Here is a 16,960-nt window from a genome sequence, read left to right as displayed (position 1 = left end):
CCCAGCCTTCCTGGAACAGGGAGTCCGCAGGTGGCCCGAAGGCTGGGGTACGGGAGCAGGCTGACCCGTATGCCTCCCGGTGGGACCTTACTCTCTGGTAAATGCCACACATTAACACAATAACACCCGTTCCGGGACCGTGGGGATTTAGGGCACGTCACTGCAGACCTGCTCTGCACCATTCAGTGACAGTCGGTCATGCACCCACCACGTTGGCCATGTCCTTGTGTTTGTATCAGGTGTTCCAGTAATCAGGGGGACTACCCGAGCTAATCATGGAATGTCTGTTCCCAGCAAACACGCTAAAGAAAGACTGTGCACTTTAACCTCTCATCAGGGCCCAAGGGCTGCCTGGGGTTGGTTTTTTTCCACTGACTTTGTTTCTGACCAAAGTGAATTGGGCATTCTGCTAGAAGACATCCCTGTAGTCGTAGGGAGAGAATTGCTAGCTGAGGGCTCCCCTTGGCTTCCCGAAGGTGGCCTTGCATTTGGACAGGCCAGGAGCTCCGCCCTTGGGAGTCCTGGGGGTGACCTGTCAGCACACTAGTCCTCTTCATAAGATCATTCTTCCCTTTCAATCGAACTCCAGAGGGCACCAGCCTGGGAGTCAGACAGACCTGGGCTCAAGTCCTCACTCCATGGCTGACTCCCTCCATGACCTTGGGAAAGTCACTAGTGTCTCTCTGAGCCTCAGTTTCCCCTCCCCAACAAATTGGGGTTGAAATAACAACACCCATCCTGCCTACCTCACAGGGTCACTCTGAGGATCAAAACTTGATCTCCTCCAGGAAAGCTTCGTACCAAATGGTGAAGCAGCCCTGACCCATGAGGTATCAGGATGACCACGACCTTTGGCCCTCACGACCACCAGGGGTTTGGCCCAGAGGAGCTCCCAGCATAGCCCCTCTACCAGGATAACCTGGTGGAGAGAGGCTCCCGACGACTTTTGTGACATTCCTAGACAGGTTCATTCTTTGCTAAAGAAAGACCTGAATGACAGCGTCCAGGATATCTGCACAACTGAGCGGTCGCTCACTCCCTAAAGAAACCTAATGGCAGCTTCAACAGGCAGGCAATAATCTCTTCCCAGACCACTGAAGTCAGGAATATACTGCTGTCACCACCAGACTTTGACAAAAGGGCCCACAGGAATCCTACCATCGCCAACATTTCAAAACACCCTCTTTCACGTAGCATAATAGCTTTCCCCTCCCCTTCCCCAGAGAGAGGTTATGGAGGTACTGTAGCTTTTAGGGAAAAAAAAAAAAAATGTCAACACATCACAGGTCAATTTGAAGTCATTGTCTGTTTAGGCACTAAAAATCGGTGTTGTCACTCACTGTGTATTACCAGTATTTACTTGCTTTCTTGATTTCACCAAAACCAGATTTAATTTAAAGGACCACATTAATTTTTCAAAGGGAAGGAGACAATTCATTGTACATAATGTATACACACACACACACACACACACACACACACACACACAAATATACCTGTAGAAATATTATTCCAGCATAGCAGGAAAAAAAGGAAACAAAAGTATTGGACAGTCGGAGGTGAGTGTGTGCGTCCGTAACCCGTTGTGACCCCTGAACGTGCACAGTCTTCTAGGTTAACCCACAAAGTACATTTTCTGTCTTAATGATACTGTAGGTTCACCCATTTTTTTTAATTTCCCTGCAAATAACAAGACCCACAGAAGTGACCCTAGCTATTTAACGGTTCTGTTCTTTTATATGCAGCAAATACACCGTACATTTCTGAAGAGGCTTCAGCCTGAAGGCATTTTCCAATGACGTTAGTGCACAAACGCTTTAAATTAGACTGGAACTGCCAGAATCAAATGTAAATGAGGAATTTCTCGTACCCCTATTGCATGGTATCAATTTTTAATAAATTGTTGCAAATTTGTTTTTATGAATAAAAGGGAAAAAAAACCCACTGTCATCTTTAATGTCTACTCATCCCCAAATGGGGGTCAGATCTGGTCATATTCCTCTGCTGGCAAACTCAGGGGACAGTTCAGGTTGCCTCCTCAGCCACCTTCTGCGGAGAGTAATGGAACAGCCCTGCCACCGTGTGCCCCCAGCTGCTGGATCCAAGGGTGGGAACCTGACCTGAGCGGGGCCAGTATGCCCAGTCCCCAGGATATCTCCATGTAGAGAGATTTAGCCATGAAAGAGAAACACGAAGCCAGCATGGAAAGAAACAGGATCAAGAGATGGGTCTCGATGGCGTCCGAGTAGCTGGTCCGCTGTTCCCGAAAGCCGGCAGCACGCTAGGAAGGATTCTCAGTTCTCCAAACAAAACACCCTTTTGCCGAAGTTAGTTCAAGTTCTGTTCCCATCTGTTGCAACCAAAAAGTCCCTATGTAACCTAGAAGCCTTGCTGCTGCCCTAGCCATAACTGCCCCTCCAGGCCTGACAGCCTGTGCTTTGGAACCCATTCTCCTTCCATCCTCATCACCTGCCTCCCCACTTAAAGAATGCACTTCCTAGGGGCGCCTGGGTGGCGCAGTCGGTTAAGCTTCCGACTTCAGCCAGGTCACGATCTCGCGGTCTGTGAGTTCGAGCCCTGTGTCAGGCTCTGGGCTGATGGCTCAGAGCCTGGAGCCTGTTTCCGATTCTGTGTCTCCCTCTCTCTCTGCCCCTCCCCCGTTCATGCTCTGTCTCTCTCTGTCCCCCAAAAAATAAATAAATGTTGAAAAAAAATTTTTTTTAAAAAGAATGCACTTCCTGCACTATGCTGGGCCCTCAGCCTACAGCCCCACCTCAGATCCCACCATCCTTCAACGTCCCATCCAAAACACCCTCCTAGATCCCTTGATGTGAGATCCTCTCTTCCTATTTTCTGTGTTCAGGACGCTCTCCCCCTCTCACAGCACTGGGTACGTGCTCATGCTGGCCCCTCCTCCCGACCCCAGACCATGAGCTCCCCGAGGATGGGAGTCACATTGGCTTCCTCAATGTCCCACCCAGCGTCAGGCCCTCCCATTGGCTCAGAACAATCTTCCATGAGACTTTTGCAGAATTAGACATTTGGGCTGAGGCATGGTGACTGGGTCTGGAAGACAGAGCAGAGGCAAGGTGGCCAAAGCAGGCTGGGGAAACCCAAGGCCTTGTGATTGGGCGCGGGCCCCAGAAAAGGGAGGACTGGACCCACAGATTTCATTGGAAGACTGGTCCCAGGCTGGAACTTTCTGGTGCTGGATCTTCAACGGTGAGCCTGCCAAGGAGCAGGCCTCTTGAATCCTAGCCAGGAGAGAACTCTGCTTCACGACATCTAGGTTACCTAAGTAACAGACAACATTTTACCCCATAGAGCCATAAATCTCAAAGATCCTGAATGCAAAAGCAGAAATCTTAGAAGGCAATACCAGTGACACAACGGTCAACCAGGATCACGAAATAAAGTCCACGCACGGAGCGTTGGAGTGGGGTGAAACTGGACAGGCTCCCAGCCTGCAGGCTCTGGTGGTAGTGAAGAGCTATTGGCTTGGCACTCTTTGCTCTCGACGTCTTGGCTGCTGTCTCAGCTCTGGTTTGTCACATCTGTAACTGGAGAGTTTCCACGCGTGGTGAGTTAGGGCTCTGTGCCAAACCAAAGGAAATGCCTTTGATTTCCCTCCATCTGAATGCCAATGCAAAAACCCCAGAGCAGTGTTTCTGAAACTGAAAACCATAGGGACACCTTTTAAGACACAGCGTCGACTTTAAATTGTGTTTATAAAGAAAGTTCTCTAAATGTGTTTCCAACCAAATACAAGCTCATGCTTCTATCTTTCACATAAAAGCAAAACAAATTTATAAGTTCAATGCAAATAAAATGACTAACCCAATAAAGATCATATTGACAACATTGGTTTAATGGGATAGACGAGGTTTTGCAGAAAAATAACTCGCAGATTGCAACACGAGCAGAGCACCGACTGCTCCCAGGCACATACCTTTGAGTTCAGCCTGCCCAGGTGCGATGACTCAATCATCACACTGCGTTTCTTTATTTAAATCACCGTGAACACTTCATTCATTCAGCACTCCGTGATATCGTTTGGCCTTCACTCGGCTCTCACACATCACTTCTCTGTTAAATCCACCTTTGTGTTTTTCTCATGAGCCATTGCCAGCGACGGGGCCACCCAGGCAATACTCACAAATCAGATGGTGATTGAGGGCTGATGTTCACTGAACACCAGGCGAAGTGCTTTGCGGGCATAATCTCATTTAGATCTCACAGGGACCCCAGGGTAGGAATGATTAGTGCGGCCCTTTTGTAGCTACAGGCACTCAGGCACAGAGGATGAGTGCTGTCCCGAGTCTCGCAGCTGAGATGTAGAGAGGGAATTTGAACAGAGACAATGCCAGAACATACCCTCTTTACCACTTCCTGAAACTGCCTCATCGGGAGGAACTGGATTCCGATGGCCTGGAAGATGCCTATTTAATTTGTTTTTAGATTCTCTTGAAATAAAAATTCAATCTTTTTAAATTTTATGGATTTGCATACCTCTGAGATTCACCCATGGCATCGCCTGAGGCTCTGAAACATCAGTCTGAGCGCCTCTGGCCTGGACAAGGTGAGCAGGGGAAACCCTCACCATGCAGAAGCCCAGGCAAGCCAATAACATGGAAGAAGCTACAGCAGAGACAGAACTCTGCCCGAGTGGCCCGTTGGCCAGACCCCCCATCCCCCGTCCCTGATCACTGAATCAGGAGCTCAGTTCTCCCAGATCTGGCAAGACTCTGCCCAGCCCAGGGCAGAAGAAGCAAGATAGCAGATGCTCACCCTTTTGGGGAGAAATGCCGGCCTTGGATATGATATTCACTGCTTAAAATGATCAGGCTGGAAGTGCCAGGGTGGCTCAGTCGGTTGAGTAACCAACTTCAGCTTAGGTCATGATCTCACGGTTTGTGAGTTCAAGCCCCGCATCGGGCTCTGTGCTGACAGCTCAGAGCCTGGAGCCTGCTTCGGATTCTGTGTCTCCCTTGCTGTCTGCCCCTCCCCCGCTCATGCTCTGTCTCTCTCTCTCTCTCTCAAAAGTAAACATTAAAAAAAAATTTTTTTTTAATGATTAGGCTGGTAATAAACTGGAAAATAATCAAACGCTATCAACAGAACAAAAATAAAATGTGATATAATATATTCAGAGTGGAATATTATATAGTAATAACAGGGGAAAAACTACCACTACATGTGATAATATGAAAGAATCTGAAAAACCTGCAGACTGAAAGAAGTCAGACAGAAAGAGGACGTACTGTAAGATCCCATTAATATCAAGTTCAAAAACAAGCAAAGCTCATCTATTAGACATGAGAATAGTGGTTACCCTTGGTGGGGATAGGTAGTGGGAAAGACGATATGAGGAGGACCTCTGGGTGCTGGTAATGTTCAAGTTCTTGGTCTGAGCACTGGTTACAGGCCTGTGTTCACTTCATGAAAATTCTTTGATCTGTACACTTATGATGTGTGATTACACATATATACACATATGCATATGATCACACACACAAATGTCTATAATCACACATCATAATTATATACCTCAATAAAATATGCCTCTTCCTGGGCAGGAAAAAAAATCAATGTAGAACCTATGAAGATTCTGCAGCATAAAGACAGACAAACAGCACGCAGGTGCGCCTGCATGGCTCAGTGGAGCATCCGACTCTTGATTTCAGCTCAGGTCATGATCCCAGGGTCGTGGGATCGAGCCCCACGTTGGGCTCCACGCTGAGAGTGGAACCTGCTTAAGATTCTCTCTCTCTTTCTCTCTCTCTCTCAAAAAAAAAAAAAAAAAAAAAAAAGACAAACAGCACACAATACGCTAAGCCTGAATGTGCTTTGGGAAAAGATTTCCTGTAAGAAGCAGAAGTGAATGTCAAATCTCATTCAATCTGTAGTCTCAAGGAAAAAAAAAAAAAAAGTAAAACCAGGTTTCTGTGAGACAAAGTAGATTTATAGATCAATTGGTGAGGCAATGGGCTGAGAAGAAAAGGAGAGAGGGGAGAGAGGGAAGGCACGGAGGGAAGATTCTGGGATCAAGGTAGAGTCGGAAGGCCATGCATTTAACTCCTTCCCTCCTAATTTCTTGCTACAATAGCCCACCCAGTAGGGAGAAAGCCGTATGACAATTCTACCTAGACCATTTCTGGAAACTAGAGAAGTCTCATGCACACTCCTAAAAACTCAGTTTCCACTGTGTGGGCAAGAGTCAGGGAGGAGAGCACCTTCGGGCCAGCCTCTTCCCAGCATCCATGCAGAAGGCCGCTTTGGGAGTCAATTTTAACTCCACAGCAGGAAAGCCACTGGAATGTTACCAGTGTTTCTGGATTGGGTTTCAGAGCCTCCGCTCTGAGTTCTAAGGACTACCAGATGTGAGGCTGTTATCTCAGTGCAGGGCCCACAGGAAGTCATGATTTCATATGATTTCTGCAGAAAAGACCTGCAACATCCACCTTCACTCACCCCCAGCCCTGTATGTACAGCCTGAAGGTGGGGGCGAGGTAGGCTTTGTGGGTCAAAGCTAGAGGAAGCAAGAGCATGTGAAGTTCACGGATCAGCAGCCATCGCTTTCTCATCCCTTGGGGAACAGGGTGGGCATTAGACAAGTTCTCTTCCCCCGTAAGATTAGGGGTACCCAGAGTATTCCTACATACCCTTTCCCCACCACCAAGTAAAGGATTCACAATGCCCTTTAGCCAAAAACTTCAGAACCACTGGTCTGATGCCCAGGGCTGATGCTGCTGGGGTGTGGAGAAAGGGGCCAGAAGAAGATGGCCCAGCTGAGAGAGGAGGGGTCTGAGGGTGGCCAGCAGCACTCCCCGTGTGGCTTGGCAGGAGACGTGAGTTTCCCATGGAGTGACTGAACACTAAGGAAGATTGCGGGGGGTTCATTCATCTTAAAAGAGGCTAAGGAGTGGTCTGCCAGTGGGCAGGCTGAAGAGAAAGAAGAGGGCTGAGCTTCCAGAGTGGGCTGCTGTATCTCCTTGCTGTCCTTAGAGCGTCCCGAGGCCCCAGGTTAAACACAAATGCAGTGTCATTAAGAATTCCATGGTCATCTCCAAGGAAACTCCGTCCCCAGTAAAATCCTTCCACTTTTCCACATGGCTTTGCAGAAAGTGAGATCTTTCCTTTCCCCGTTGTCTGATCTCTTCAAACTATATGTCAAAGGGGGAAGATGTGACTCAGCAGGGCAGATGTCCCCATTTGCTTAGCATCTTGGAGATGAAAGTTACCAGGGGTCTGCATTTATCTCCCTGCCGTCACACCTCCAGTTCTGGCCATGTGCTTTCTGAAAGGGCAGTTCTGGAGGAGGGGGAACTAATTAGTGACAAGCCTAGAAATCATGTCACGGGGGCAGTGGGAAAGCATGGCATGACAACAATTACCTTCTGTGGGAAGCAGTCACATATAAAACGTGTCATCCTCCTCCTTATTGAATCAAAGTGACAAAGGAGGACGGACCGCAGTAAGTTCCAGGAAGACAGTTTTGGCTCAGCAAACATAACAGTTTACATAATGGAATAGAGAGCCTCAAGAGAAAGTGGCCGCGCCATCTCCACAAGGATTCATTCAAATCAGGAGGCTGGAGAGGGAATTCTTCCACTGGGTCAGAGGTTGAAATGGATAAGTCTGAAGACCTGTGTTTCAGTTTGCAAATGGACAACGCACATGTCATGTTGGGGCAAACATGTGTTTGCTTTTGTTAGCGCAACGTTTGCCTACGAAGTGGTTTTTTTGTTCAAATTTTTTATTTAAATAAAATCTGCATTTCCAGTTTCTTTTGAAAAGTAGAATAGAGCTGAGTAGAGGTACTCCTTTATATAGGTCATATGTTCTTTAATTCACCATAGCCGCACTGTTCCCTATTATTGTACTACATCAAAGCCAAGTGTCAATTGACATTTACCATCCTGCTTGTACTCTGGGTTTTTTTTTCCTTACACCCAAGCTACTTAACTCATATATATTATTACCTGCCTTCTCTCCATAGGCATTTGAGTGGATGATCTTTGTTAAATGCTATGGCTCTCAACCTTCATTTGAAACAATGGTATAGAGCTACGTTGATCTCAATTCTCCCTCTCTCCCCATGTTCACTGAAGGTTTGCAGCGCATGTGAACAGGACAGGAAGTCACCAAAATGCCATATTCACCCAGCCCTGGACCTAGTAGCTCCCAGTAACCCAGTGGAGAGAAGAAGGCAATTCCTGGGGTATGCTTCCCCTGGTGGATCATGAAGCCACACCACGTCTTCAGGACAGTGGCCATTTTCCATTTTTAAAGACACATTAGGGGGCATCTGGGTGGCTCCGTCAGTTAGGCATCTGACTCTTGATTTTGGCTCAGGTCATGATCTCATGGTTTGTGAGTTGAAGCCCCACATCAGGCTCTGTGCTGACAGCACAGAGCCTGCTTGGGATTCTGTCTCCCTCTCTCTCTGCCTCTCCCCCACTTGTGCTCCATATCTCTCTCAAAATGAAAATAAACTTAAAAAAATAAGAATCATAAAGAGACATTATTCCTCATTGAAGGAACATTACTATCTAGTTGACTCCATTTAGAAGAGCTCAGAGACCTCTATTACTTAATGAAACCAGTGAGAAACAGGAAAACTTTTTTGTCTGCTAGCTTGGAATAAAAATAAGAGAGTTTGGACAATGACCTGGATCAAATGCATGTTGGGAGTTCCCTATTAGCTTAAAGGACCTATGATTCTTAGAATTCTTACTAATATTAGTAGCTAGCTCTTCTTAAATTCTTTCCATAGCCAGATACTATGTAAGCACTTTACATGGAATATCTCCCATAATTGTGTAATAACACTGCAGGAGAGGTATTATGATTATCTTCAGTTATATAGATGAAGAAATTCAGGCACAGAGAGGTTAAGTAACTTGTCCAAGGTCACACATCTAGGGATGATGGAGCCAGAATTCAAGTCCAGACCATCTAACTCCAAAGACAGGAGAAGAAGTGATTAAAGTACCACCAAGATTTGATACGTAATGTCCTAATGGGAGTTCCTCTCCCCACCCATTAAATGATGTTGCTACATTTCTTGCCAAGCATACCAGGAACATAAAACACAAAAGTCTCGTTTTCTTTTCTCTGGCTTATAAAGTTGTGAACATTAAACTAAAAATATTCCTCCGTGTTATTTGATTTTAAAATATAAAATAAATTAAAAAGTGGGACGCCTGGGTGGCTCAGGCGATTGAGTGTCCAACTCTTTATTTCAGCTCAGGTCTTGATCCCAGGGTTGTGGGATTGAGCTCAGCATGGAGCCTGCTTGGTATTCGCTCGCGCTCTCTCTCTCTCTCTCTCCTGTCCCTTTCCCCCTCTTGTGCTCTTTTTCTCTCTCTCAAATATAAATAAATAAATAAATAAATAAATAAATAAATAAATAAATAAATAAAATGTTTAAAAATGAATTAAAAAGCAAGTTTCCCCGGGATCAGAGTTCCTTTGGCAGAATTTGATTCACGTTCAAATTCAAAGAATTTGAAATGGAATATAAAATAGAAGAGCATTCTGGGAATGCACGCTGGTGCAGCCACTCTGGAAAACAGTATGGAGGTTCCTCAAAAAACTAAAAATAGAACTACCCTACGATCCAGCAATTGCACTACTAGGCATTTATCCACGGGATACAGGTGTGCTGTTTCGAAGGGACACATGCACCCCCATGTTTATAGCAGCACTATCGACAATAGCCAAAGTATGGAAAGAGCCCAAATATCCATCAATGGATGAATGGATAAAGAAGATGTGGTATATATATACAATGGATTGTATATATATCCAACCAAAAAGAATGAAATCTTGCCATTTGCAACTACGTGGATAGAACTGGAGGGTATTATGCTAAGTGAAATTAGAGAAAGACAAATATGACTTCACTCATATGAGGACTTTAAGAGACAAAACAGATGGACATAAGGGAAGGGAAACAAAAATATAAAAACAGGGAGGGGGACAAAGCAGAAGAGACTCATAAATATGGAGAACAGAGAGTTACTGGAAGGGGTGTGGGGGGGGGATGGGCCAACGAGTAAGGAGCATTAAGGTACCTCCTCCTGAAATCATTGTTGAACTATACACTAATTTGGATGTAAATTTAAAAAAATAAAATGAAATAAATGTTAAGTGAAAAAAATAAGATGGGCAATATATATAGTTTGATCTTATTAAATAAAAAGAAAAAACTGAAAAAAGTAAGGGGAACTAATGATATTAATAAATTATTTTATTTAATAAAAAAAATTAGAGCATTCAATGTCTGCAGTATCCAGTCATTCCTTCCAGATTCTATAGCTAAACGCTGTCAAACTTGTGCTGGACGTGTGGAGCCAAACCTCCGTTATGTTCAATCATGCAGACCTTAGCTGAGAGATGGATACTCTTTATGGTGATCCTTCCAGGTAACTAACAAGCTGTTTTGACCTCTGAGGTTATATTATATGAGGACATATCCATGCAAAACTAAACACTATCTCTCTGTTTGCATAATTCAGTATTTTGCAGGAAAACTGCCAATGAGAATCCTATTTGCAAATGACTTGTGGGTTTAAGTGAACCTAATTCCCTTTAAAAAATATGTATTTAAAAATAATATGCCCCAAGTAAACTTGAATCCTTTGGGCTTATTATCAATTGGAAATTATATTACTCAAAAATAGGTCTATTAGAAAGCATATGATGATGTTTTGCTGACCAGAACACCTAGAGTTTTAAAAATGTGTTTTCAATAAGACTGTACTCCTTCCTTAATAAGAGAGCTAAAACTAACCCCTAGTAAGACGGAAAAAATTTGACAAGGAAGACAACTCCAAATAACTTGAGGCATAATGTTCATTAGTGCATGTAATAAGCCCTTATATTGAACACAAAGAAAGACATGATTTCGTTGATAGATATTCATTTCTCTTGCCTTCACTAAATAAATGGGTTGAAGGAACATGTAAAATATATTCCCTTTAAAGATGTCAAAGTATTAACATGCCTGTTTGGGATATGATTTTGGGGGAAGGGGATATTGTTTGGTGCCTCTTTTAAGTAAGCCCTTTGACAAATTGAGAACACTCAACAGACCCAAGGGCAGTACAGAATAAAGGCCACAAGGGGTCGCTTTCTGACAACCTCTTGCTTTGCAGCTAACAATATTCTTGTGGGGAAGGAAGGGAGGGCGGGGGAGAGATGTTAACTATATTTTGATGTAATAACCAGAAGTGCATTTACTAGAATGCATAACAAACAATATGTCTAGATCAACAGAAGTTTCCCTACACCAAAATTTCAATCGTTTTTTTTTTCCTTTTTATTTTCTTTTCCCCCGGGGCAACCCTAAGCCTGTTGGTATTATTAAAGATGAAGAATACTGATGAGAAAATTTCTGTCATTACCTTTTGGTCTTCAAAAACATTCGGTGGGATGTCCTGGGGACAAATTATGATCCCTGTCTTACCGGTGAAGAAACCAAAGCCCAGAAAGTTTGTAATTAGCCAATGAAAATTCCAGTGGCCTGGCCTCCTGACACCCACCACCCCTAACTGGGAACTGTATGCCCTGCCTCTCCCCACATCCCTCAGAGTGTAGATGGTTGGGAGTAGGGAGTGACTATTTTGCTTTTTGGAAATTAGTGTAAATAGTTTATATAAAACTGTCTGATATGAACTTGCATTTGATTATGTTTATAAAATAAGGCTTCCGAGAGTTTTCCTGGGTGCTCTAAGCCACTTTGAGCTGTGTCTCAGATGGGTTTACAAAGAGGCTCATTTTGTTGTTAGGAGTGTGTATTTGTTTGTTAGGGCTGCCAAACAAAGTATAGTTTGGGTGGTTTAAACCACAGAAATTTATGTTCTCACAGTTCTGGAGGCTAGAAATCCAAGATCAAGGTGTCGACAGGGCTGGTTTTGTCTGAGGCCTCTCCCTCCTTTGTAGACGGCTAGAGGTCTTCTCTCTGTCTTCACATGGTCTTCCCCCTGTCTGTGTCTGTGTCCTAATCTTCTCTTCGTATAAGGATACCAGTCATATTGGCACCTCATTTTACTTTAATTACCTCTTTAAGGGCCCTGTCTTCAAAAATAGTCACATTCTGAGGTACTGGGGGAGGGAGCGGTTAGGGCCTCAACATTGGAATTTAGAGGAGATACAATTCAATCTGTAACAGGGTGGAAAAGTTGAGAAACCTGCGTTACCCCTTCCAACTCTTGACCATGACAATGATAGTGTTCTAGTGTGTGTCCTTAGGCTACGACTCTGGAGAGTTGGATGTTATGTATTTCTTTCTCTAGAAAGCTCCTTAATTAATCTTCTTTTTGTATGTAATTTTCTTGACTGTTTCCTATGGGCGTGGAGCTCGAAGAAAAGGTTTATGATCTCCATTCTTTTACTTTTTTCTTTAATGCTTTCCACAATAAGGGTAGTTACCATGTGTCAGCATACAAAGTTATTACAACACTATTGATGATATTCCCCATACTGTACTTCCATCCCTGGGACTTCTTTATTTTACATCCAGAAGTCTGTATGATCCCCGTTCCTCAAGTAAGAAATTATATTCAACTTTGGAGCAACTTAAAAACAGGAACAGTTGTGCACCTACAAGTACATTTTTTTGAAGTTTATTTATTTTGAAAGAGAGAGCAGGAGAGAGGCAGAGAGAGAGGGAGAGAGAGAATCCCAAGCAGGCTCCACACTGTTAGTGCAGAGCCCTATGCAGGGCTCCAATTCACCAACCATGAGATCATGACCTGAGCAGAGATCAAGAGTCGGATACTCAACAGACTGAGCCACCCAGGTGCCCCACAAGTACATTTTTTTAAGATTTAAATTACATATTTTTGTAACTGTGGAAAATACAGAAAAGCAAAAAAGAAGAAAATGGAAATTATTTTTAATCCCACCCCTAGAGAAAATGCTACTAATATTATGCATCATGTTTCCAATCTTTTATACATATACATAATACACCATACATATGTAAATATGTAATATATATATATATATATATATATATATTATTACCAATAGTAAGTTTTGTGAAAATGGTTTTGTGGTCTGCTTTGTTAACCTAATATTTTCCTTTTTTTAAATTTTTTTTTTTTTACGTTTATTTATTTTTGAGATAGAGAGAGACAGAGCATGAACAGGGGAGGGTCAGAGAGAGGGTGACACAGAATCCAAAGCAGGCTCCAGGCTCCGAGCTGTCAGCACAGAGCCTGACACGGGGCTCGAACTCACGGACCATGAGATCATGACCTGAGCCGAAGTCGGACGATTAACCAACTGAGCCACCCAGGTGCCCCTAACCTAATATTTTCCATATCATTTCATATCCTCCTGCAAAAAGTAATTAATCAGTTACCTAACCAACTTCAGATTTTTGGACATTTACATTGCTTGAAATTTTTGAAGTAATAAGTAATACTGTGATGAACATATTTGTAAGCATGTATGATTTTTTCTCTTATAACAAATTCTTAGAGATGGAACTTTAAACCACAGGACACACAAAGTTCCAGGACTTTTTTTTTTTTAATTTTTTTTTTTAATGTTTATTTTTGAGACAGGGAGAGACAGAGCATGAACGGGGGGGGGGGTGTCAGAGAGAGAGGGAGACACAGAATCTGAAACAGGCTCCAGGCTCTGAGCTGTCAGCCCAGAGCCCGACACGGGGCTTGAACCCACGGACCGCGAGATCATGACCTGAGCCGAAGTCGGACGCTTAACCGACTGAGCCACCCAGGCGCCCCTAGGACTTTTGACCTAGCTGCCAAGTTATTTTCTGTGTTCCTTGTCCCAATTTACATCACTCTCCTCTGATCCCTCCTCTAGGAGACTGATGTGCCCCCATTCAAGGGACAGATTACATACCAAAAAAAAAAAAAAAAAAGCTGACCAATATTAATTATAGGTCAAAATTACTGGAGTGGTTAAAAGGTTTTGCTTTTTACACATTTAGTCTTTTCTTTTGTGAATGGATTATTGATTTGTCCATTATTTTCATTGCTTCTTTGACTTACTGACTTGTGTGTGCAGCTTATAAATATTAACCCTGCATCATATGTGTTATAAATGTGTTTCAGATCATTTTCTCAATTCGCACTTGTCTTTTCAAGTGGTTTCTGATATTTTCTGGTACACACATTCGGAATATGTCTAAGGACAGTCTAGCAATCTTTAGCTTTCTGTGTGCTCTTTTTCATGTTATGCTTATAAAGGCTTCCTTCCCTCAAACCAAGATTACATATATATTTGCCTTTATTTTCTTCAAATACTTATGGTTTCACTTAAAAAATTTTATTGTGGTAAAATTATACATAATAAAATTTACCATTTTAACTATTTTTAAGTGTACAACTCAGTGGCCTCAAGTACATTCACAGTATTCTAAATTTTTTTTTTAACGTTTATTTATTTTTGAGACAGAGAGAGACAGAGCATGAACGGGGGAGGGTCAGAGAGAGGGAGACACAGAATCCGAAACAGGCTCCAGGCTCCAAGCTGTCAGCACAGAGCCCGATGCGGGGCTCGAACTCACGGACTGTGAGATCGTGACCTGAGCCGAAGTCGGCCGCTCAACCAACTGAGCCACCCAGGCGCCCCCATTCACAGTATTCTACAACCATCATCACTCTACATTTCTAGAAGTTTTTCATCATCCCAAACAGAAACTCTGTACCCATTAAACAATAATTCCCCATTTCTCCCTTCCCCAACCCCTAGTAATTTCAATTATACTTTCTTTCTCCGTGAATTTTCCTTTTCTAGATACCTCATGTAAGTGGAATTATGCAACATTTGCCCTTTGGGGTCTTATTTATTTCACTTAGCAGAATATTTTCAAGGTTAATCCGTGTTATAGCACGTATCAGAATTTTCTTCCTTTTTAAGGCTGAATAACACTCCATTGTGTATATATTATTGTTTCATTTTTATGCATTATGTTCTAATCTACATAAACACTATTTTTATACACAATATTAGGTGAATACCTAAACTAACTTACTAAATAGCTTATCATGTTCCCCAATGTTTTGAAATTCTAACTTTATCTTATACTAATCACATGCATTCTCAATAAGGACAATATCACCCCAAGGAGTTCAAAATTGGTTCTTGGGGTACAAAAGAAAAATCCTACTCTTTGTATATATAAGTCACAGATATACATGCAGTTCATGAAGAGATTCATACTATATTTATGGTGTTAAAATTTTACAGGAGGTGATGATCAGGGGGAAAAGCCTGAAAAGGCTCCTTTAGGGATAATAACTGAAAAAAAAAAGTTTGAAACCCTTCCCTGTGCTACATTTCTACACTTATTTGTATGTTTTTCTGAATTTACTTTGCTCCATTTATGTGCCTGCCCCTGAACCAGAAATACTGCATTCTGTTGTTCTTATAATTCTGTTTATTTTCTTCCTAGAAAGTATGAGAATCTGAAGTCACCATGTTCATTTACTTGTTTACCTGTCTATGGCCTGTCTCCTTGGACTACGGTGACAGCCCCATGGGATCTGGGACCTTGTCCCATTCATCACTGCAGCCCTGTATTTTAAATGGTACCTGGCAGAAGGTGCCCACTAAATACTTTTTGGTTGAATCAATAAATTTGTGTACATAGTAGGCCAAATCCTAATTGCTCTTTTTCTTCAAAATTTTGGCTATTCTTGGGGCACGTGGGTGGCTCCGTCGGTTAAGCATCTGACTTCGGCTCAGGTCACGATCTCACGGTTCATGCGTTTGAGCCCCACATTGGGCTCTGTGCTGACAGCTTGGAGCCTGGACCCTGCTTCTGATTCTGTCTCTCCCTCTCTCTCTGCCCCTCCCCTGCTCATGCTGTCTCTCTCTGTCTCTCACAAATAAATAAATGCAAAAAAAAAATTAAAAAAAATTTTTTTGGCTATTCTCACCTGCTCACTCTTGGAAATAAGCTTCAGAATCATTCTAATAAGCTATACAAAATTAAAATGCTACCAACCGTCCCCACCCCCCAGAAGGTGGAGCTTCTTGTGGTAGAGACTTAGGGACTCTATTCCAAGGAACAGAGTGTTGAAAGGGGAAAATGGTAACTATGTAGCCAAGGAATCTGGCAGAAACCATCTTAACCAAGGGACAGAAGTTACCATCACCATGTGTGTATCACATAGTTGGATATTAGGCGATGAGAGAGGCACTTCCCCTCTGTCCTGGTCTCCTCCAAAACCTATCATCCCCCTCTCATCATGAGAAAACACCAGACAAACCCAAATTCACAGTATTCTACAAAATAGTTGACTAATACCCTTCAAAACTGTCAGGTCATAAAAAACAAGGAAAAACTGAAATATGTCATAGTTCACAGAGACTAAGGAAACATGATGAGCAAATTTGGAATCCTGGATTAGCTCCTGGAACATTAGTGGGAAGACCTCTTTGGTTTTTCAGATGTAAGGCATATATTTGAAATTATTATAATTATTCCTTCAAATATCTATCATTATTTAGCTAGAAAATCTAGAACAAGATGTCTGATTTATCTTAAGAAATTTTGAAACATTATTTCCATAATAATAGTGTTAAACTTCAGAAATGATGTTGAATTTGATCAAATACTTTTTTAGGAAATATTAAGATGCTCATATTTTTTGCACTGCAGGTGTAATTTTTTTATTGTTATTAAAATATCCCTGTATCCCTAAAATAACTCCTTCTAGGTGTAGTATATAATTCTTCGTAAAATACTAGAATTGATTTGTAAATATTTTATTTAGGATTTTAGCATCATTATTTAGCAGCAGCCAAGCCTGATCGCCCTACACAATGCGACCAGAGCCGTTGGGTGGTGAGTGGAAGTTGGGAACAGTACCGGGGTAAGCCGGGAAAGTCAGCTGGGAGTCACCGCGGCGCTAAAGTAACGCGGGATACAAGCCTGCGGACGGAGCCCTAGACCTAGAGCGCCCCGAGC

Source organism: Lynx rufus, unplaced genomic scaffold (assembly GCF_022079265.1).
Source record: "Lynx rufus isolate CCGP_SWC_20201006 ecotype Redwood Valley unplaced genomic scaffold, mLynRuf1.p SCAF_10, whole genome shotgun sequence".
Classification (NCBI taxonomy): domain Eukaryota; kingdom Metazoa; phylum Chordata; class Mammalia; order Carnivora; family Felidae; genus Lynx; species Lynx rufus.
The sequence above is the reverse complement of the archived record's forward strand: the minus strand, read 5'-3'. Positions refer to the sequence as shown.